At 38.1% G+C, this 24,708-nt stretch overlaps 1 long non-coding RNA gene across 1 annotated transcript; it reads right to left on the bottom strand.

The window, feature by feature from the left end:
• Positions 1 to 16,306: 16,306 nt before the first annotated feature.
• Positions 16,307 to 24,094, bottom strand: LOC135247553 (uncharacterized). The gene is made up of 3 exons (XR_010328234.1): positions 23,988 to 24,094; positions 22,178 to 23,198; positions 16,307 to 21,078 (listed from the first exon to the last, which is right to left on the bottom strand). It is a non-coding gene; the product is annotated as an uncharacterized LOC135247553 (long non-coding RNA).
• Between the last annotated feature and the right edge of the window lie 614 nt (positions 24,095 to 24,708).

Consider the following 24,708-nt stretch of genomic DNA (forward strand, 5'->3'; position numbering starts at 1 on the left):
TTCAGATACAATACATTAACCGTGCTGTTTCTCAGCCACATTAAACTGTGCTCTCTACTTCCATCCCACAACCCTCTTACTGTATTGAGTCAAACAGTGAACTCTCTCAACTACCCCCCTCAGCTCCTTCCTACCTGTGTTGTTCATTAGTTTCCAGTATTTATAGTAGAGACTACCACCCCCTCCCCCCCAAAAAAAAAATAAATAATAATAATAATAGGAATAATAATAATCTAATAAATAAAATAAAATAAATGCAGCCAATATTGTGTAAAAGGACTGTAATTCCTACATGGATCATGTGATATTGATGTAAATACCTTCAAATTAAAGCTGACAGTCTGCATCTGTATGCTCATTGTCATTGTTTTATTTCAAATCAAGAGTGTTGGACTGGGGCAATTCTAAAATGCATTGAAAGGGTGGGGTTTTGAACTATCAGGCTTCCTTTTCAAATATAATGTGCACACTTCATGTAACTTTGATTTCAGCATTGTTGTGAGAAGACTGGCTTGTTTCTAAGAGGTTGTAACTTTAACACAGAGAAACGTAAATTATTTCAAATTATCCAAATGTATACAAAAATTTTCTTAAAATAGCTAATAAAAAAAATTCAGAACAGGTTGGAGGGGGATGGCTGTGATTGCAGAGTGGTAGGAAGGAAAATATTATATACAGTACACACTGCTCTGCTGTTAGGCTATTGGAAATGTAGGTCAAGGTAAACAGATGTAAACAGATTGTCTCTGAAACAAACAGCATCCCAACTAGCTAGGCCTATAGCTAGCTAAGACCTACAGAACACATCAGACCAAGAAGCCCAGGATAGAGGCATTACTTGGCACAGCTGTGGCTCACACTGTAGTAGACTAGCAGGGTGTGTTATTAATTTACAGATTTCCCTAGCTAAATATCCAGTATTGCTACAGCCAAAAACTGCACAACTGCATACACTAGTTAGAAAAGCCTAATCACATTGCAATAAATTGCACCTGTTATCGCCTTGATGCTCATAAATCTCTCAAAAGCTACAGGGGGCAATGCACAGTCAGTATCTCCCCAGTGTACAACACCAAGATGATGCAAAACACATAATTCCCAAAATTGCTTTAATGTGGGGATCATAACAAAAAAATCAGCATGCATCCCATGCTTCTCCATAGTGAGAATTTTTCAATATCAAAAGGATTCAACTGTGGTCTGTTTTAGAATTGAGATCACTCAACACAAGCTGATGCTTTAACTTTAAGTAACAGTGTATGTGGATTACAGTTATCCCTGACTGATATTTCACGATCAAGGTTTAGCATGTCAGCTTGGCTCACACAAATCAAAAACCCTGATGTGCCATGGTCCAACTCTAATTATAACAGGTGGGAATGGCAGCCCATTGTAAACCCAGTGCTTGAAGCGATAAAACATAAGTGGCAATAGTCATATGAGAAATATCTAGAATCCCCAGTATACTTACCAGTCCATTCTGGAAATCTCCTTCAAGTTCAGATCTCAAGCTCTGGTGCTCTTGCTAGTATAGCCAGTCCATTCCGTCTTGCTGCTTCTCAGGTAGTTTTTGATTTGTTTTACTTTAGAAAATGACTGCTCCTCTTCTGCGACCATGGCAGGAAATGGCACACCTCATCTGAAGTTATTACTGCATATTGTTCTGACTTCCACAATAAGCATTTCTGCAGCTTGGGATAGTGCAGTGTGTAGACAACAGCAGTCAAGCAGGGTAGGTTATTGATATAACCCTGTAGGCTAGTAGTGGTCAGGCATTTTGCCACAGTTGAGTAGGCAACTGTTTTTTTTTAAAGCCATTTACTCATCCAGTTTGTTTTCTTCTGAGATCCACTTTTGTGTCTATAAGGCATATTGATTCACTACACTTCTAGCTAGGACTCATCCTTACTATCTAGTAAGTACCTGACCTTATTATTTCACTGACCAATTTGCCTAACAGTTATGTACTTCTTCATCGTCACATGATTAAAAAATAGACACTTGACATTGGACAACAACATACATTCTCTATGTCTGACATGCATTTATAAAGTTAAAAAGTGAGTAACCATGAAGCTGATGTTTGTTGAACTAAGGGTGTATAAAGCAAATGTCATACATAGATCGCTTATTGCGTTATTAACATTTCTTGCATCATGGGCCCTTGGCTGTGGAGAATCCATGCAGGACCGTAAGTATTTTAGTGCTCCTGCCCACTGTTTGCGATGTCCATTCTCTGATTGGTTGGACAAGATGGAGCCCACCCCTGTCTTTGCCCCTTGGTGCTTGAGTACAGAGCCAAAACAACAAGAATTTTGCCACGGTCTCCAAAATGTTTGCATTTAATTGTATGTACAGGACAATGTACAGGTTTGTATGTACAGGAAAAATGGCCACTTCCTTATTGTATGCTCTCTGAAGTTGATCTGATTTCATGTTCCCACCTGCAAACCGAATCCCTCTTTGCAGAGTCAATGGATTCCATGCATAGCGATTACAGTCGCTGTTCTTAGGCTGACGGACAGGTGAGAGATGAATCTCTTTTTCTGAATGATTTTTCTTCCTCTTTTATCTTTTTCATTTGGACAATTTGGAGTTGCACACTAGCGCACCGGGAGCGCTGACGCCTTAGCATGTGTGCTCTCCCAGTATGCTTGCCTGAGCTAACAAGCATTTTCCCCGTCCTATCAGGCAGACAGTACCATGGGAGCGAACCTGTGCCTGCTGTATTGTAGACAGATAGGCTGTTTAGTAGTGTCGGTTCACTCCAGGTTTCAAGCCGAAGCCCTAGCTGTTAAAGATAAAGACTGAGATGCCCAGCGGAGGCAGATAATCATTCTCTCATTGAAGATCTCGTGAATGGCATCAACTTTCACAGCTTGCTCACACCTGCTCTATGAACCAGGCCCACTCAATTGCATAAGGCTCAATTAGCTTGTTAAATGGACTTCCAATGCTCTTCCAGCTCTTAGGATAACATATTTACTTTAAATGGGTATTTTAATGCAATTAGACACATAAACATACAAAAAAAAAAATCATGGACCACAGTTTAATAATTTCATTTTGCCATTGGATGTTCGCGCAAAGCCTGCATACTTTCCCTGATTGTCCCCCCTCCCCCTGGACTGTGGAGTATTTTCTCCCTCCCTCTATCTCTCTCTCTCTCGCTCTCTCTCAATTCAATTCAATTTGCTTTATTGGCATGACAAAACAGTACATTTAGTATTGCCAAAGCATACAATGTTATAAAAAACATACATTTATCATAGAACAATACTTATATAATTTGATGTAAACATCAAAGACTAGAAACAGTAACCATACATTAATACAGGAACTTTCCTCTGATTGGGGGATTGAGAAATAAGAATGGGGGAATAAAATAAATATATAAATAAATAATAATAATGATAATAATAATAAATAAATAAAAGTACATCACAAAAATCAATATAAATGATAATTATAATAATGCAGACGATGTTAATGGCAAATGATCATATAATAACACATAAAAGTAAATATAATGGAGAAAAAAAATAATAATGTATGGGTGATGCATATTTTTTTATTTCCATGTCACTCACCTAAGACGGTGGCAGGCAGATATATATTGGGCTGCCAGTTCATGGCACGTTTTCTCCTCTCCTAAGAGGATGGGGAGTTTCTTGTTGTCTTGCAGGTTTTTAAATTGAGGGTATCTCTGATTTATTTTGGGAAAATATTTATTTCTAATGTCGATGTATTTTTCATATTTTGTGATAAAATGCAGCTCGGTCTCGACCTCATTGAGGTGGCAGTGCTTGCACAGCCTTTCATCCTTGGGAAGCCATGTTTTTCGGTGTCGGCCTTTTTCAATGGCCAGGCTGTGCTCACTGAGCCTGTACTTCGTCAAGGTAGCTCTTCGTTTTTTGTCAGTCACTGTGGTCAGATAGTCCGCCATTGTTATTGTCTTTTTAGGGCCAAATAGCATTGCATTTTGCTTTGTGTTTTTGTTTGTGTGTCCCAATAGGTGATGCAGTTTTATTTGTGTTGTGCTATAATTTGGTTGACTCCAATTGAATGTATGGCGATGCTGTCCTGAGGCTTTAAGGTGTTAGGGGTGGTTAGTAAACTGAGCCTCAGGACCAGCTGTGTGAGAGGACTCTTTCCTTTGCTCAGCTCTTGGCGTTGCAGGGCTTTGTAATGATAAGAGTGGGGGTCGCTATTTTTTAGATGTTTCCAAAATTTGATTGCCCTCTTTTGTATTTTGATTAGTAATGGATATTGGCCTAATTCTGCCCTACATGCATTGTTTGTAGTTTTTCTTTGTACTTGTAAGAGATTTTTTACAAAACTCTACATGCAGGGTTTCCCATTGGTGTTTGTCCCATTGGTCAAAATCTTCCTTTGTAAGCGGACTCCACACTTCGCTGCCATATAGGGCAATTGGTTCAATTACTGATTACTGTAATATTTTCAGCCACATTTTGATTGGAATTTCAAATTGAATTTGAAGTTTTATGGCACGTCTCTCTCTCTCTCTCTCTCTCTCTCTCTCACTAAATTGAATTCATTTCAATGAGCTTTACTGGCATGAAATACATATAGTACATATTGCCAAAGCAAACAGGAAACATACAAAAATATGTTGTATAACAGTAGAAGTAAAACATGAATAGTTAAATAGTCAAATTAAAATTTGAGTTCAAATATGGGCAAACCTATGTCATTTTTTGGAATGTTAAACATTCTTCTTTGTTTTTCATATTGTGGGAATTTTGGTAGAAAGTGTTTCTCTGTCTCAGCCTCTCTTCGATGGCACTGTGAGCACAGCTTTTCTTCTTTGGGAGGCCATGTCTACCTCCTATGCATGGCCAAATAACGGCCTCTCTCTCTCTCTGTCTCTTTCTCTCTCTCTCTCTCTCTGTTTCTCATCCCTTCTGCTGTTCGGTAATTAGGTTTGCTTCGATACACTAGTATAGAGGAAAGGATGTACAAACGCACGCTTGATGTACACCAACACCAACTTATTTTCTGGTAATGAAATGTCTAAGTTGATTTCTCCAAACACTGCCGCTGTTGATCTTTTTAAAACTCCACGAAGGTCGCGGCATTTGTTTGGGTAGACCGACCGAGGGAGATCAGAAAAAAACTCATCCCTGGCTGCTCCCGTTAAACAGAGCATTGGGGCAGAGCTGTTTGCTTTGTGCTCTAAATCCAAAATGAGACAGAGATACAGAGACCTGCACAGAGGAATATTTTTGGTCTTTGACCTTTGATATGAGCTCCCATTAATAATAATACGCTACATATCTGTGTCATTACTCATTTTTATTTTGGAGTGTTCTGGAGTGATCTTATAACATTGCATTTAGCTTCATGCCATTATTGCCTACAGACAGAAAAATATACACCACAATATTTAAAAAATGATTTAAAGTTTTGTTTTTTTTTTCCATTCTTTAAAATATTTTGCATTTCACTATAACGACAGGGTAGTTGTTCCATAAAATCTTTTGAAGCAAAAACATGACAGATGCCATTTATTACATTTGAAGCCCAACTCCGGGGTCCACAAAACTGAAGGTTCAAGATGTGCAGTGGGCTCCAGAATGATTGGCACCCTTGATAAATATGCACAAAAAATGCTGAAAAAAAAAGCTAAACTAAAAAAATAATAGTTATTGCCATAAGCTTTATTTTCCAACATGTGTAAACTAGTAATCAACCAATGTCTTAAATTAAAAAAATAAATAAATAAATATTTCCCCAAAAAAACAGGTTCCACAATTATTGGCACCCCTGGTTTAACACTTTGTGAAAACACCCCAGGCAAAAATGACAGCCATGTGTCTTTTCCTATAATTTGTGATAAGGTTAAAATACACATTTGGAACGTTGACCGTTTTTGACCGTTGCTCCATGTAAAACTTTTCAGAATCATTGATATCTTTGGGTTTGCGCTTCAGTTCAGACCACAGGTTTTTGATGGAATTTAAGTCTGGAGACTGAGATGGCCATTGGAAAACATGGATGTTGATTTCACTTAAGCATTTCTGTTTAGATTTTAATGTATGCTTGGAGTCATTGTCCTGCTGGACAATCTACCTGTGACCAAGCCCAAATGTTCTGCCAGAATTTCCTGGTACTTTGTTGAATTCATTGTGCCATTGATCTAAAATAGTGCCCCGGGACCACTGCCAGCAAAACATCTCCAAAATATCAATGACCCACCTCCATATTTGACAGTAGGTATAAGGTGCTTCTCCTGTATGCATTCCTCTTTTGCTGCCAAACATGTCCGTGCGTATGGCCAAAACGTTCAATTTTGGTCTCATCTGACAATAGCACTCTCTTCCAGTCATAATTCCGATGAGGTCTGGCAAGCTCCCAATACTTGGTTTTGTTTATTGTGCTCAGTAAGGGCTGTCCTCGTGCCACCCTTCCAAAGAGTTAGTTGGTATGGAGGTGCCATTTTATGTTTTTTTTAGACTTGTTGACCGCAAGAAACAAACCAATCTCTGCAATTCTTAAACAGTGATCCTTGGGTTATTAATGGCCTCCCTCACCATCTTCCTCACCGTCCGTGGAGACAACATGCACTTGCTTCCTCTTCCTGGCAAATTTGCAACCATTCCATATGTTTTACACCTTTTTATTATTGCCCTTACAGTGCTAAGTGGTATGTTTAACTGTTTATGTCTTTTTTGTACCCATTACCAGACTTGTGACGGTAAATTACCATCAGTCTCTTCTGAATTGACAGTTATTTGGCTTTTGCCATGCTGATGGATGACAAAGGGATTTTGTATGCTTGTTACCTCATTTTTATTCTCTAGTGAAACTGGAAGCGATGGAATGACACAATATAGTTCCTTTAGACTGAGATGAACTAAATTAAGTAAAATTGTATTGCCAATTTCATTTTGTTTGATTTTACTTACAATAATTGTTAGGGGTGCCAATAATTATGGCACCTATGACTGTCAGAAAATATTATATTACTTGATAAAAAAAACATTGAAGCAGGAGAGTAAATGTATTGAAATAAAAGTATATAGTTTTCCCATATGTTTGAACATAACATATATATTATTATCTGTGTCATTTATTATATGCAGCCTTTTTTCTTCATTTTTATTAAAGGTGCCAATAATTCTGGAGCCCACTGTATATATATATATATTGCATTCAATCTTACTAATTAATTCAAATGAATCTTATCCTATTTTACAGTTAATCATAATAAGCACATGAATACACACACACACGCACACGCACGTTTTCCTTCCATACTCAGGAAGGCCAGTGACTCATCTGTACTGTATTCCCCTGTACAAACAAGGGAATACAATCAAAGCATATCTCCAGCCCTCTGCTAACCACCCACCCTGCCACCAAACACTCGCAAATCACCACGGCTCTCTCAAGTTTAGGTGCAGGCTCCAGAAAACAAACAAAGCCTGAGACATTTAATCCTAATTAACATTGTTCATCCCTCTTCAGTAATTAGATTTCCACTGCAGGACAGGGAGAGAGTGGGTTGGAAGCGAGTGCGGAGGGAGAGGGGGAGGAGGAGCGCATGCATTGGAGGAAAAACCTCGATTGCAGAATGTTAATTCCAGTCTCCTCCACTCTACCTCCCATCGGCCACAGAATTGATCAGGCGTCTGAAGCTTCTGTCTCTCCTTTCTCCCTTAAATCATTCACTTTCCCATTATTATAATCAAGATTAACAGCCCAGGAGCTGAGAGCAATGATAAACCACCCCAACGATGGGCAGACCGAAGCCAGAATCCAAACACAGACACATTGATTAATTGACGACTTGCCAGAGTAAACAGCCTTGCAGAAAGAGAACATATCTGGAAATAAAGGATAGAACATTAAAACAGTTGAGGGATAAAGCTCTAGATTGAATCAAGACCACGAAGCTACCTAAAAAGAGAATGCTTTTCAACAAAAAACTAAACTCTCCCAAATTGCTGCAGAATTCTATGCCATTCAATTGATTAATTGTTTATTTCTCAGATGTGATGTCTGAAGATAACAATCTGGATTACATCCAGGGGTCCTTTTCACAACAAGGTTAAAGAAGCCAACCAGGGATGAGACTGGTTTTTAGAGGTTTATATATCCAGGATAATACAAGGAGATTTGTGCATGAGACATTATCAGCAGTGAGGATATGCCAATGTGGCACAGAAAGTTAAGTAACTTGTTTGGCTTTGAGACTGGTTGGGGATGCTGTACTTGGCCGTGGACCAGTTATTTGACCCATGAGGTACACCAAACCACCAGACCAGGTCAATACCAGAGTTCCATTTTATTTGCTGAACGTTGAGGTGAGCAGACCTCAGTCAGCAAGCTGGCCCGCCAACACTGGCCTTTTCTGTTTGCCGACTAATGACAATCCAGCATTGAGGCAAGGCATTGAAACATCGACCTGAGGTCTTCCACTTTTATGCCCGTAATGAAATAAAGGCATAAAGTCTGATGCATTACAATGGCCAGAATTTTTAATTTGACTGTAATAAAATAGAATAAAAAATTAACTTTTTCACCAACCCCATCCATCTGAACCCTTTTCCTTTTAAAAGTGCAGGCATGCAATATTAATACAATCATCTTGCAATCAATGTTCATCATATTACCTTGAATACAAAATGCAATTATGACTAAAAGGTCAGTACACTGAGATAAGTCTTTCCAGATAGTGCACCAGGCACAGTATTGCTATGTATGCCCTGGAGGGGGGCTTTGTGCAGAAAAATGCCTACAAGCCCGCGGGTGATCCAGAACATGAGTACGACCTATGATCGGTGTCCTTTGACCTGTGAAGGCTCCTGGATGAGTGCACCCTAAAGAATGAAGAATAATAAGAATTATTTAGGTGTATATGGTTCTGAGTACAGCCTGTTTTGATGTTCGTCTGATGTTGGGCTCGTATTTTATCTTTTTTGGGCAGAAGCTGTCAAGGTATTATGCAGATTTATACTGTAGATCTTTATAGAATATGGATTTTCTGATTTAAAGGGCTCAGACAACAGTATGAACCATCAAGGTCTTACCAAGGTTTGTGAAGTACTTAAAACGGAACAATAGTACTGCACTGATCAAAACAAAACAGTACACAGTATTGATCCAAAGAAAACAAAATCAAACATTAACAAAACCAAAGAGTAATTGTGGCATTGGTCCAAACAAAATAACACAGTGGTTAGTATACCACTCATCAGCACAAGACCAAACAAACACAGAATGAAGCAAACTCAAGAATAGAACAAGGGTGCAGTATTGACCCAAACAGAACAAACTAATGGTTGTCTGCTACCTGTGGCCTTGTGGTTAAGGACAAACAGGGGGAGAAATTCACTCATGGCTATCTCTGAAGGCTCTACCCATCCCCAATCACGGAGTACTGAAACTAAATTGTATGCACTTCTCAGGTTTAAATACCTATTTTCCCATCTGTGATTATCTAAACTTTGATGTTCGTATTGCAGAGCATACCTTTTAAAATCATACATGAATTCAATATCCAATAAGTAAGTGCTCCAGATGCAGTAATTGTTGTCAGAATAATAATAATAATAATACATTTAATCTGTGTCTATGACAATTTCATTTATGCTTATTTACAGTATATTAAATCATGCAGTGCAATACTAACAAATTGCCAAAATAATTGTGAATGCTTTTAACTGAAATGTGCATTATTTTATTATAATACAAGACGTGTATGACAGAAACACTTCAAGCCTAGAGCCACCAGTTTTTCCTCACTACCTTTTCTCAGATGTACTTCGGAAGCTTTTTTCCATGTCACATGTCAAAAAATGGTCCAGATTGCACCACTTCAATCATCTACTTTGATAACATGATTATCACTAATTTAGCTCAGATTATGATCAATGTTTCTGAGCAACATATGTTACATTTCATTGGATTATTCACAGTAGGGCAGTGGACATGTTGTAGTATTTTGAAATGCTGTCCAGGCAATGTTTTTGTTTGATGCAGCCATACATACAAAAAAGAGAAATAAAATCAGTGGTTATAACACATTTAGGTATATACCACATATACCACAAATTCATGGTTTTCATTTGACCTTCCATCCATGTTCAGATTAGTTTTACTGTCTTGGTATTTGGTCAACAGTTTAGTGTCATAATTAGCCACTCAGTTGCATAATTAATCACTTGACTATGCCCTTTGAGTGCTTATAGGGATGCCTGGAGGACAGAAAATTCAAATGCAAGGTTAAATCTTTGCAGGTATGTGATGCACACTGAATCTGTAGCTCTAGTTATACCACATGATGGATGCTTGGCAGGTTTTTAGTGAGACTAAAAAGAATGGTATAAAGAAGGAAAATCTATTTGTTCATGGAATTATGAAACAGAGGTGATCTCAAAAAAAAAAACTGAAACATTCAATTTCTGATCAAGACAACTATTTGCTGGTATCCTGAGGAAAGATCAGAAGGGCCTCAGTGAATACCCGTCTTCAGGCAGAAGAGAAAAAAAAAAAGCTGTACACTGACAAGGATGCTGTCAAAAAGAAGGCTTTAAAGGACTCATGGGTACATCTCAGTGCCAGACAGCACACATTACATATACAGAGCTCCTTGTTCCACTGTCAGTTTAAAACCAAGGGCAAAAGTGAGGGTGGCGGAATTGAAATGCAAAACACACACACACACAAAAATCTAGCATTTCATTTTTGGACACTTAATTCTGCAATTTACCCATTTTTGTTACAAAATAGAATTATTATTATTGCAATCATTATTATTATTATTATTATTATTAATAATAATAATAATAATAATAAGAAGAAGAAGAAGCAGTATCTTATTTGTAACAACCTGTATAGGTTGACTGACTGGTGAGAAATAGATTTGTGCATTTTCAGTCCCTATAGAAACCTCATTGTTGTTCCCATTGTGCTTATAAAAGTGGTGAATTGGGACCTGATGACCACTAGGTTCTGAATATAATTTGAATAACTGTCAGGACATGTCAGACGGTGGCTTCTCGATGATAACATCTTCTCCATCGTAAACTGATTTCAATGTGTTTTATCCTGAGTATTCTTATACAAATATTTTGTGGGTGATATAGCAAGGTAAACATCATTGTTCTGTACTGGAAGAGACATTAGCCAGTGGTTATCGAAGCTCGTGTTGTAATGGGGTTTGAATTGCAGGGGGGAGGAATGTATTATATATAGTGCAATAAATTGAAATAGAACAGCAATTGCGACAGAACAACAGAACAAATTACCCTGAGTGATAGTATTCAAATATGCATAATTACACTACGCTGTGCTGTTTTATGAACAAAGAGATCTCCGGATTAAACACCTTACATTTACAATATACAGCATACAATGCCTGTGAGATTTTCTCTTGGGAGGAAAAATGAAGAAAAAATGAGAACAGCACAATAAAATCCCCTGTCAGCACAAAAGAACAAATTAATTATAATTTAGCTAATCAGGAAAAAAGCTGACATTTTCCCCCTTCGGTCCTCTACTTGCAACCAAAGAAACATTTTAAAAGCAAATGCCACCTTTTGTCTTTCTCATTGCAATTACCTGGCAATAAATGTGAGGATAACGCTATTTGAAAATTAAAATAAAATAAAAAATCTGCATGCCTGAAAATACTGCTAAACAAATAGTTTGTGCTTTGAATTGGTCTTAAATGTTTGTAGAAGTCCAAAACCAATTTTCATGAACATTCATCACATCCACCTACTGCATACAGTATATGTCTACATTTTATTATTTTATATTTCATATCTACTGTATATTATTTTTATATGGTATATTATTCCTATTAGGCCACGGGTGGCCCAGGGCTGTTCAGTGTAGTGATGTCTCAAGGATATTGAATCCTGACCATGTTGGTGTCATATGTAATGTGCCTGATGGTTCTAAACTATACTGCTATACTGCTTTGACGCAGCGGATTTGAAGTTGCTGGGTTTAGAATGCGAAGTGACAGTTGGCCAGATGTACTTTGGAGGACAGTGTGTTTTCTTCTCCTCAATTTAGTTTATGTGGGGTTTTGCAGTGATATGTGAAATTTGACATTATAAATGGAAAATTAAGAAACAAATCTAGGATTAAAATTGGCAAAAACATCTAAAATCAAAAGAAATCCATAAATTATATTTATTTGTGTGTATTTATGTATTGAGTGAAGAGCAGGAGTGATGGACAGCAGCTTTGGTGCAAAGAGATGTGTCAGCCTGGGTCGACTCATCATTCAGGACCATTAGCACAATACAGTTCACATTAAATGTCAGGACACATGTCTTTATTAATCTTTCCTTTCAAATTTGAAAGTGCCTAAATGCTCAAGGCCATTGAGAGAAGCGCCACAGTCATTCAACAAGAGAACAAAAACGATTAATCTGAAAGCAAATGCAGTTTTTAGCAACAAACCAATTTATTCCTTGTAAGCTTCCGATTCCTTCTGAGGGACACAATCAGTTCATGATCTTTGTGTTAATATATGACCCATGGGCATGGAGGAGTGCATGACATTTAAATAAAGAAGATAAAGATAAAACTTGTGTCTTCTCACTCAATGACATTGTTTGTCCCATTGCTGCCTATGACTGTAAATATAAAGACATCAAATGTATTTCAATGGAAAGGAAACAATCTAATATTTCTTTCTTTGCCAGCAAATATAATATTTGTGACCTGGTGTACTGTCTGCTTGTTTACCATTGTAAATGACAGATTTATCACACAATCAAAATCTCATTCTGCCATATTTAGAATAATCCCCTTTTTATCACTTTAGCACAATAATTATTTCTGTATGAGAATACACATGTTGACTTAACAGCTGCAACATTTTCTTGCAGGTTCAATACATTTCAACATTACAACATTGAACAACATTGGCTAGCCAACTAAATCTATTTTCAGCCTTATCAACCATAAAACTGAAAAACAAATTTCAACAAGTTAAGAAAAAAATGAAGCTAGTTAGAAAAGTGCATTCACACATTCATCAGCTAGTGAGCTGAACATTCAAAATGGTCAAACAGTTAACAGATTATCAAGGTAACCTGGCAGCTAGCTAAGTTAAGTAATTAAATCTACTTGGATGGATGACAAGAATAGTTCCAATCAGTAATGCCATGCATGCTAGCCATTCTATCCATTCCTTCAATGTATATGACCTGTAGATAGCAATACAAAAAGACACCTAAGTGTCTTTTTGTATGCTCACCTATGTTCTCCAACACAGGTGACCATAACCAGACTGAACCTGTTCAAGAAACAGTGTGCTGTGCACTGACTTATGATGTGGAACTACTAAAAACCAGATGCAAAACTTTCAATTATTGACTGCCTTGTACCAACTGCCTTTGCATCCTCAGATAGGGTACAATATACAGTAGAAGGAAGGTGTACCATGAAGACAATATAGATATCAAATTATTGAAGCACCCAGTTTTGTTTTTGTAAATAGGATTATGAAATCATCACCAAGAAACCAATATGTGTATGTATAAAATCTATTTCATGCAGCGAAACTCATTCCACACATGCATATGTCCAAAACAAATAAACATTTTCTATTAGCCACCAGGGTCAGCTACCAATGTGTTGTATGGCAAGCATTTCTTTCACGGTAGATATGCTTTAATAGTTTATAACTGGAAAAAATGTTCAGCATTTACTTTTTAATGGCATGTGAAATTGAAGCATGAATTGACGCTGGGTCTGGAATCTGTGACTTGCCAAGACAAGAGGGAATGGGCGTGATGTGCTCTGTTTGTTAAATGGCCTTGAAACCCAGTGAGTTCACTGTGCGAACATGAATGGAACTCATTTTCATCCATTTTGTGAGTGCGCTGAGAGTGAGAGCGAGTGAGAGAGAGAGAGAGAGAGAGAGAGAGAAACAAAGAGAGAAAATCAGTAGGAAAATGTAACTGAAAATATTAATTATGATATTATTTATTGATTAATAACTGCAGAAAATGCACCCAAAAAATGAAAAATATCCAGTAAATGTATTTCATAAATGATTTCCCTCTAGAACTGGTAAGCTGAGTTTATTTAACACTGACCATTTTACTTCTGTCATCTATATCTGATCTTTTATAGATAGAGTACACTCTGGTTATTTGTAAATTCTGAGCATCATCTCGCCCATGGTGAAGCAGTGTCCTCCAAAGGATGTGGATGACCTCTGTAAACTCGAAATAGAAGGTATATGATGTGTAGACATTCTTTTCGTCTATTGTACATTGTGTGTGTGTGTGTGTGTGCATACGTGTGTGTGTGATGTATTTCTGTGCATTTCATCCAAAAAATGTATAGCTTACAGCTATGTGTTAGATAAATGAACGGCAGGTGAGCATATTACAATGGCTGCAATTCATAATATAAAATGTTCTCTTATGTACGGATGAGTACAGACATTTTGTGGGACAAGGGCTCAAAATTATTCTTTTTTTTAAATGACACTCCCAGCCATCCGTCCCAATAGCAGGGACACTGCGGCATTTCAGCATGCAGTTATATTCACATACTACAAGCCAATTATTGCATTCAAACTGTAAAAAAGGCACCATCTGTAACACTTGATTCTTGCTAGCATTCTAAGTATAGCACTTATCGAGATTTCTCAAACATTTTACCATGCGACAAATGTATGTCTTTATTATATATGAAGTAGAGAGGCTATTTGTCTTGCTAGATTAAATTAAGTGAATATAAATTTAATCACTTCATAGGAAACCAGGCATTTTTCACAGTTTTACCCTAGGGCTGCCTGTACAAGCAGTTGCAAGCTTGTTGTAGGGAACACCAGAAAGTATTTGAGGAAAGTACATGGATGTCAGTACATTGCTGTTACAGTGAACATTTACTGAAATCTTGTATGCCTTATTTGCTGGAACGGTGGACTTTGAAGCTGAAACCTCAAAGGCTTTTTCGCCCCATCCATACTTCAACCTCCATCCATCCATCCATTTTCTAACCGCTTGATCCAGATCAACCTCTTCGCTCGAAAATTAGGCAAATGCGGCCACCCAGTTAACTAGCCAGCTAGCTCATGCTAAGGATACTGCAAATATAATACATATTTTGAATCTGTTTTTCATGTCTGTGAATTACATATTGGTTAGCAATTATTTCTGCTTAACTTTTATGGCAAGCACAAAATTCAAACTACCAAGCAAGCTCGGTAGATAACTGACTGACTAGCTAGAATTTCTAGCTTGGTTTAATTAAATTCAGTATCATTAGGGCATCAAATAATGCACACAGATTATAAAGAGAGGGTACAGGGATATGGAGGGTGTTAGGATCTGATCTGACTCATTATACTGACAGAATACCAGCCTTGGAGACTGACTAACAAGACCTATCATTTCATGCTACAACTTCCTTACAAGCTGATTAGCGGTCTATAGTCATCAACTATTTCTAACATTCTACCAGGCTGGTTGTAGAAGATACAGCCTCTGAGACAGATAGGAAATACTACTCAGTATGCTGGTTCACCCTGTATCCTCCTTCCAGGCTGATTTGTCCCAATATATACACCTTTGATGTCATTTAAAAAAAAAAAATGAGTGCAGCCTCATAGGATGTTGCTTTTCAGATTTAGGGCGTGTATATTACCATAACCAGACTGGTAGGAGGGTTAAAAATTAGTTGATCGCTATAGACTGCTTATCAGCCTGTTAGTAGTTTGCAGCCAAAAGCATGAGCTTTAGCTATAATCTCCTGTAAGGACACTGTAGACAAAAGCATGAACTTACCATCCAAAATAGCATATTCCTTTACTGCATGTAGCTACATTCGATTTTACTCAAAACGGGTCATTTTCTCTCTAATGATGAACGAGGTTAAACCATTTGGGTTGTTTGCAGTCAGTGCCCATTTTAACATGGGTGGTCTTTTTTAGTGGCCTCTTTTAAATTATAAGATAAGAGAGCAATACAAAAAAGACCATTGTGAAGAGGACTTGGTGAGAGACAAATCAAAGGTACAGGGGCTCAAGATCCCCTAACCTCTATATCTGTGTATGGCTGCTGTCACAGCAGACAAAGCTGAAGACAGCAAAAATTCAGTTGAGGAGGCGGGTGTAGCTTTTTGAGTCTGGACATCAGCATGCACCCTGTTGAAAAAAGAGTGCTGTGTGTGTTTCGCAATTTCTATTACTGCTGAAATAATACAGTCGAAAACACTGATTAAGCAGTACAAGCAGTCATCATGGTAGAGCGTACCTATTTGTTTGGCGAGGCATGCAGTGATGTTAATTTCTTGTCTCCAGGGTGAATTGGTTAAAATGCTATGACCTTTTAAAGTGCAAAATGTCAGGAACTTGGTAGGGTACAGTGCTACATTTAGGCCAATTATTGCTAAAATTGCTTTGTGGGTGTTGACTGAGACCCTTAACCATCTCAAAGAGCTGCATGTTAATTAGAATTCAAAAGGGGTCAATGGTATGAGGGCACGTTGCATTTCACGAGATTTCACGTAATGCTCCATAGTTACATTTGAACAAATTACATTTAGTGCATCTGTAGGACAAATTGATAAAATATTATGATCATTCAGTTTCCACATTCAAGCACTAAGATGCATGGATGTCAAAGGAAATTAAATACTACCCCAATTTTTGATTTTTTTATATATAATTTGGTACTGATGTTCTTGGCAGGGCACTCAGCAACTTGAACTGTCAGCCATCAGCCACAAGTCTGATGTTGTTATGCTCAATCTATGCTCATTTTGTGCATCTCCACACAAATATTTTAGCCCATCACTCACTCATCACACATTGAGTCAAAGATTTTTTTTTTTTGACAGCATGCATACACAATTTAATTTCAAATTGGACCCATGGTTTTTAAGACATTTTTTGTGTGTTTTAAGAAAAACTTTAATAGATAAAATCTAAAAAAATAAAATAAAGATAAAAACGTTTGGGTCCATGAGGCAAATGTTTCCTTTGTATATAGACGGACATGTTTCACGTGCTCCTCCCATCTTCCAGATTCCTCACAGTATATTGTTTGAATATTGCAAATTTGTTTCAAAACATGTTCAGAATTAGACCTGATGTTTATTCTCTGATTCTGAATAAGAATGTTAATAGTTAGTTCTTGGACATGTTTGATTGATTATTTATCATGAGAATGGAAGATTATCAGCAGATTTGGCCATGGATTATTTGATTCTTGTTGGCAGTGATCGCAGACTGGGGAACTGATCACAGAAGACATATAAATAACATTAAACAATGCATGAACAATAGCATCAATAAAGCTATTTGCACCCTGTGCATACCGGACAATTAAAATGTGTTTCAAAAAAAGAGATCATTAAAAAATTTTAATTTTGTGGCCTAGAGATAGTTGTGGCCCGAACCAACCACATAGAGTGTGTATGCCAGCACCCAGCTCTGGCTTTCAAATATCAGAATTATCAGATGCTTATAATTGTCCACTGAGCTAATTCATTGGCATGGGGCCTGATTGGCAAGCCTTTGTATCACCAGGCACAAGCCCAGATTCTTCCAATGTCATTAAGAGACCAAACATAATAGAAAAGGTCAACTTCTATTTCACACCTAATTGTAGATTTGTTCCGACCAAGGGGATGAATCCAACTTTAATCTAATCTATTTAGGCAATAATACAGGCTTATATTAAATGTGAAGCAGATTATCAGAAATTCACACAACCTACTTCCAAACACACAGGATTTCCAAAATGTTACTCTACAGGGACCACATTTGAAACATTTTCTGAATAAAATTTTCTTAATAACTTCCAATCTAGCAGAGTTTACTTGAGCCCAAAAAGCAGCAACATATTTAAATTGTAACAGTAAACATTTTTTTTACTGGATTATTATACTCTGTTGTTTTTAGGGATGTGCTGATCCGATACTCAGTATCGTTCCGATACTGGCCAAAATCACTGGATCGGATATCGAAAAAAAAAAGTATAATCCAATTCGATCAGCCTAAACTATCACATAAATGCTTAAAGAGCATACTGCAGGTTGGAGACCCCAGTGAATCAATGTGTAGGAAAATGATGTAGGAACTATATTTTCATTAAAAAATATACTTATATATACACTACAGTGACTTCTGGAGTCGTTTTTGTGAGATAATTTTAATTCTAAAAATGCCAAACCGGAAGTGACATAACAGAAGGTCGAGCGGTCAAGTTGAACAACAAAGAAGAATGGATCTCAACGCTAGTTTTTGACACTGAAGAGGTTGTAAATGTTTATGCAAACGCATATGACGGACCACAGCCTTATAATTATGAGTCTGCTAGGCGTCCAAGAGACCAGGAACAGACCAGGGTTAGAAGGAATAACGGTCAGAGGAGAGAAATTGAGTTGTAGTGTGAGGAGAACCAGTGGAGAACTGGGCAGGTGTCATGGTGAGTGACCAGCGTTAGCTTATAGATATATCCGCATCATATAATACCAATAACCTATTTAAAGACACTCAATTTAAAAAATAACGTATATAACCAAAATATTTTGAGCACTAATACTTACATAGCAATGATGAAATCTTATCTGTTTTCGCTAGATAGAGACAGTAAATCAATGATACAGTTCTAGCTGCTTCTGTCTTACACCAGAAAACCATGTCAGCTAGATCTATCAGCAAACATATGGCTTAGCTATGCCCAGAAGTCCTCAATAATAATAGTATTTTCCAAGAAATTATGAAAACTGTACTAAAAAGGGCGACAACGCCGTAAACAACAAGTGCGGTATTACGCACAGCTAGTTTGGAAGGTACCCAGGCATCACAAATGCACGTATATTTCACAAACGGATTCTCAAAAACAATATATGACCACTCAATCTCTTCTTTCTTCTTCTTTGTCTTCCAACCGATGCATTCGCGCCACCCACCAAAATTAAAAACGCAAAAAAAAAAAGCGCAAAATGCCCTCTCTAGAGCCGTTTGTCCGTTCTGGGCTACTGTAGAAACATGGCGGTGCAACATGGCAGCCTCCGTGGAAGAGGACCCGTTCCATATGTAAATATAAAGGGCTCATTCTAAAGTAATGAAAACACAATTCTCATTTTCATGGGATTATACACTAATTAAAACTTATGGATATTATATTCAATTTCTGCCAAGTCCGTTCCGCTAGATGCCACTAAATTCTACACACTGCACCTTTAAAATGGTTTATTTCGTTATTCAGTGAGCAGCGTTTTAATAATAATGAATGGGGGTGTACTTCAGTAGAAAATAGTTCCTACATGAAACTGCTCACAACAAGGTCTGTGGATTATTTTAAGTAATTGGGTCATGATTTCTGGAAAGAGGCTTTTGAGTTTTTGAAATTTATTTTTTTGGTGCTTTGAGCGCCACAAACCGAGTTCCATTCAGCTCCATTGTATTGGAGTAACGGCAGATATCTCTACGGCATCTCCAAAACTAGGCAGATCACACCGAAACCATCTGGATGGATAGACAGCACTCCGGGTAAATGGAAAAAATGTTTTTTTGAATTTTGGGTGAACTGCCCCTTTAACAGCTTAGTTGTTTAAGAGAGGGAAAAAGACGGTATCGGATTGGTATCGATATCGGCAGATACTCAAGGTTGCGGTATTGGACATGAAAAAGTGGTATCGAGCCATCCCTAGTTGTTTTACTGTACTCTGCTGTAAAATCAGGGCTTTCTGGGAGTTCTGAGAAATTCTGGTACTTCTCAATGATATTATTTTATTTTATTTTTTTCTACCATAACCCGTGCTGAAGCCTGCACCCAAAACACTTGCGTTATAAAAATAAAAACACTTAAAACCTTTTTTTTTTTTTTTTTAGATGTTAGTGCTAGGTATAAGTGTAGCTTGTTAATGAGCTCTTCAGCAGTGAAATCTATCTGTGGTAACCCCGATGATCTTTGTGGTTTGTGGAGGTGTCATTTGTGCCCTCAGTAACATTCATATTTTATATGAGAGCATCATCTTCATTATGGTGCCTGACACCTATGGAGATAACCCTTACGATTTTAACCAAGAACTATACATTGTGAACAGAATAGACTGACACATGATTTTGTTGTAAAGAAATATATGTTCAAGAATGATTACTACAACTGTTGAATACTGTTGAAAAAACAATAAGTCAGTGAGTATATTTCACAGTAGGAGAAATATCCTGTAAACATAGGTAGGAATAAATGTTCAGTAAAAGCCTAAAGGAGTAAATAAGTGAGGATATGGAAAGAGGACCAGAGTTTTGTGTTTTTGTGTGTGTGTTCACCAGCAGACATGGTTCAAGAGAGAACAAAGGATACTATGACAGAGAGAAGTATGAACTAGGCTTTGGCATGTAATGCTAACATGGCCTGGGAACCAGGGGAATGGTGTGTACAGAGGGCTATTGGAGTTAGCAACATCTAGCTAATCCATTTGCACATTGCCATTCCAAATACATGAGACCACATATCTAATGCAGAGGAGGTTGCATGCACCGAGCTCAGGTTTAAAAAAAAAAAAAAAGTTTGTAATAGCAATGTGGGGCTAGATGGCTGTAACTAGCTAGCAAGTGATGTGATATGCTCTAAACACCACATTAAATACAATTAATAACTGAAAACAGTAACAAACAAAAGTTTTCCTAAACTAATTCCTGGATGTTTGTCAGTCTTAATACTGGAGCACAGATGGGTCTGTGCGGATGATCGTGTGGCTTGTTTGTCTGAGGAACTCTGGCTTGGGCAGTGTCCCAGGTTCAGGCTGGCTGTAAAAGCTAGTCAGCACTGTAGTTTCTCTCCTTGGTGATATGGTGACTCCCCTTTTCGGGAAACTGTGCAGGTTCCCTACGTTGCCAACAATAGCAACATGTGAAGTTAGTAAATAAACTGATCCTGTGGTGGATGCAGTTTCATTAGGAGACTGGTCGTGGCTGTAAACCAGGAGGGACAGTGTGTCTATCCAGGTGTTTTTTTATTTATGGTGCATCTGCCGGCCTTCACTGGCTTTTTCCCAGTGGGGTTTAGGCTTTGGTGTCCTTAGAGACAGTGGTTTGGTGCGCATCCTCTAGGCAGCCTAGTGAATGCAGAAGACGGAGTATAGCACAAAAGAAACAGTATTTATAGCAGCCTAGGTACAGGAAGTCACTATTTGAATAACAGTAACTGTGACCACATGATTGTTACATGAGTCAATATGTTTTGTTCGAGATGGACCCACAGACTGTACGCATATTTGCCATGAAGAAGACGAATGTACACACTGCCCACACGCACAGTGAGGAAGATGTTTTGGGAGGCAAAGAAGAACCCAAGGATCTCATTTTAAGCACTGTGCAGTTTAGAGGAATTTTGGAGTTATTAAGTTTCAAAATCAAGTATTACATGCTGCCATGTCAACAAGCTCTTTGGAAGGGTTCTGCGAAAGAAGCCCTTACTGAGAAGCAACCCATGAAATGAAGCTCCTGAACTTTGCCAGGCATCATTAGGGCTGTAGGGCAGTTCACAGAAGTCTGCCTCTTATCAGACCCCCAAAGGAAAACAGACTGTTTACTGTGCTGACTGGGAGTCAGCAGGTGTGATAAAGAGACAGTGCTCAGTTGCAAAACATCCTACTGGATCAGCATTATGGGAACCTTAGGTTCTCCATAATACAATATAATCATGTTTTGTAAAGATATTGATACCTATGGGTCAGTGCCAAGCCAGATACAAAGGTTAATCCTGTGTGATATGTACACAGAGTGCAAGCAGAATCATTGATGTACTTTCTTGACTGTGTCTTTATTTCATGACTTGGTGTTTTGCTTTTACCTTTCAGGTATATAAGGGGAAACATGGAATTGTTCAGGGAGACTCGTCAACACAGTCTCAAACGCATCATATGAATATAGCCATATCACTATGCAAACATTTTGCTCCATTGTATATTGCTATTATTAACATACTGAACAATAAACTGCATTCGCTTTAGCTTGCTATTCCTCTTTGACTCTTACCATTGAACACCTATCAGTTTTAAGGTCCTAACATACACATAAAACTGTGAATATCTACAGCACGTAGTCACTCGCCTATACACCAGTGTCGTAGCAGGATACACAATTGTATTTATGAAGACTACACAAGACAGAGGCACGCCCATGTCTACCAAGATAGATAGTGATATGACCCACCTCTGAACTTGGGTGATGGGGTTGGCTCCAGTGAAGGTGCTCAGTAATGTCACTGGCCGGTTGTCAAACCACTTCACTGCCTTGAGGGTCACACCTTGACGTGTGTTCTGTTTTACCTCATAGGTTCCTCGTGCTTTTTTTTTTCATCTTGTCGGGCATGAAGGTGCAGTCAGCTAGACGGTTCTGTCTTACCGTACCCACACTGTGGATCTTTGCCTTCTCCAGGACAACTTGAAGATCCACACTTGTGAACCAGTTGTCATAAAATTTCTTGTGGAACAGGTTCACCGGGATGATGGAAGCCAGCTGCAGCACGATGTTGCCACTTGCACTAATATCTGGACTCCCTACTGGCAGAATGGTGCCAGTGTAGAAGTCGAAGTTGTAGACAATCCCATGTTAGTCTGCCAGCACAAACACCTTGCACCCCCAGCGTTTTGGTTTCTTTGGAAGGTATTGCCTGATTATGCTTTTGCCCTTGAAAGGTATCATCTGCTCATCCACACAGCATCTCATCCATGGGGATGTTCTTGAAGATTGCCAGCAGTGAGTTGAGAAGTGGCCTCACCTTGAATAACTTATCATGACCAGGATGTCCTGCTGGAACCTGGGTGTGATTGTCAGCAATTTGAAGGAATCGCTTGATAGTCTCTCATCGGTTCACTGGCATCGTATTTGCCACACAATCAACACGTGTCTTCTTGTTCCAGTAGTGACGGGTCTGGGGTAGGCCATGTACAGACATATGGAAACATATACCTATAAATTACTCAATTTCTTCATAGGTTACGTTCAGGGGTTTAGTGGAGTCGCTTTGAATAGTGTAGAGGTTACTTTGGTCAACCATGTTCTCGATAGTCTCTCTCCGAAGAAGGGAGCGGAAGTAGTCGACAGGCTCGTAGGCACCTATGGATGGCGGGAGTCTGCCCTTCCATTTTGGCAAGAATGCTCCTTCTCGTCTGCCATTTTAAGTTTTTAGCCTTCTCCACCCTTGCTGGGATTGCCTCGGTCTCTTCTTGACCTGACATATGACATACGTGTTATTTTGGAAAAGCTCAATGTAAACAAACTACATTATGTAATTTACTTGATCTCCATATAAACAGCATACCCATTCCTGCTCACCTCTCAGACACACACACGCACGCACGCACACACACACACAGCCATACTGAGCTACAGCCTATATGTATACCTGTTATTATGACATCTCTCTATATAAGCAGCTTACCCATCCCTGCTATCTCCTCCAACACAGAAACACAAACACACACACACACACCTAGTCCCAATATCTATACCTATCTCTGTCTCTGTCTCTAACTCTGAGCTGTCAGACTCTCCCTCACTGCTGTCATCAAGGGTGCGGTCAATGTCATTTTCACCCTCACTGGACACAAACTCATCCTCACTTTCATCTAATGGAAGAACCAGACTCTGCCCTTTTCTTTTTAGCCTTCCCGTAGAATACGCTTGATGTATTCCATAGAATACTCATGGCCTAAACGAACAAAAAACCATAACAACATGATTTTTATTGGTCATGGAGTCATAGAGAGGATATATAAACAAAAAACATTGATTGTGATTATATTATTGTTAGTAATATTACTTTTGGGTATCAATAACAATGGAAACACTGCCTCAGCCCACTCTAATCTATGGAGACCCCCATAAGCAAAGTATAATTTGCTATTCCTTTATGGCATGTTGTTGCCATAATGCAACAAACCCTTTTTAGCTTCTTATTAAAAATTGATGACACACATACTTGTTTAAATGATAACAAAAAAAATGACTCTTAACTTACCTCAGATTGAGTTTTTTTTTTTTTTTTGATGGAAAAATGTTGATTTATAGACATTCTTGTTGAATTTGAGGAGCACTTTGTGGCTACCTCCTCTCTGCCTGTGTGCGTGGGAAAACGAACAAACTGACAGGAACAGAAGGTCATGTGACCTAGAGAAACTACATGATTGGATAGCTGAAAGTCACCCCATTTCAAATATGTCATTAGAGTTCAGTTTTCTTTTTCCTGAATTTCTGGGAAATGAAGTGAAATGGTTTGTTGCCATATGGCAACAACATGCAGTAAAGGGATAATAGATCATAATACCAAATATATATGGTAAAACAATCACTGTAAAACCATTTGCTGTAATATTTACTATTTATTTTGTCCAGTTCTCACAGTTACATTGTCCTAGCTGTTTTGTGCCTCGTTATGATGACCTTATAATTGTGTATTAAATCATCTCCCCACCTATAAAATGTTAATTAATTAAATGAAACTAAATTAAACAAAATCTGCTGAAATCAGGTTTTTATATTGTTTAATTATCTCTTTCAACATAAAAAATGTATCTCATATTGAATGGAAGATTCCAATCAAGAATAGTGGTTTTAGCTTTCTCATCGAAAAAGACAGGACAGAACAGACCAAGGGACCAACTGTGTTGGTGCACAAAGAGAATATGAATATTTAAAATGGATATTCAATCCTCCTTCAGCACCCCACCATGGAGGTGTGT

The sequence above is a fragment of the Anguilla rostrata genome, chromosome 2 (genome assembly GCF_018555375.3).
Source record: "Anguilla rostrata isolate EN2019 chromosome 2, ASM1855537v3, whole genome shotgun sequence".
NCBI classification, from domain to species: domain Eukaryota; kingdom Metazoa; phylum Chordata; class Actinopteri; order Anguilliformes; family Anguillidae; genus Anguilla; species Anguilla rostrata.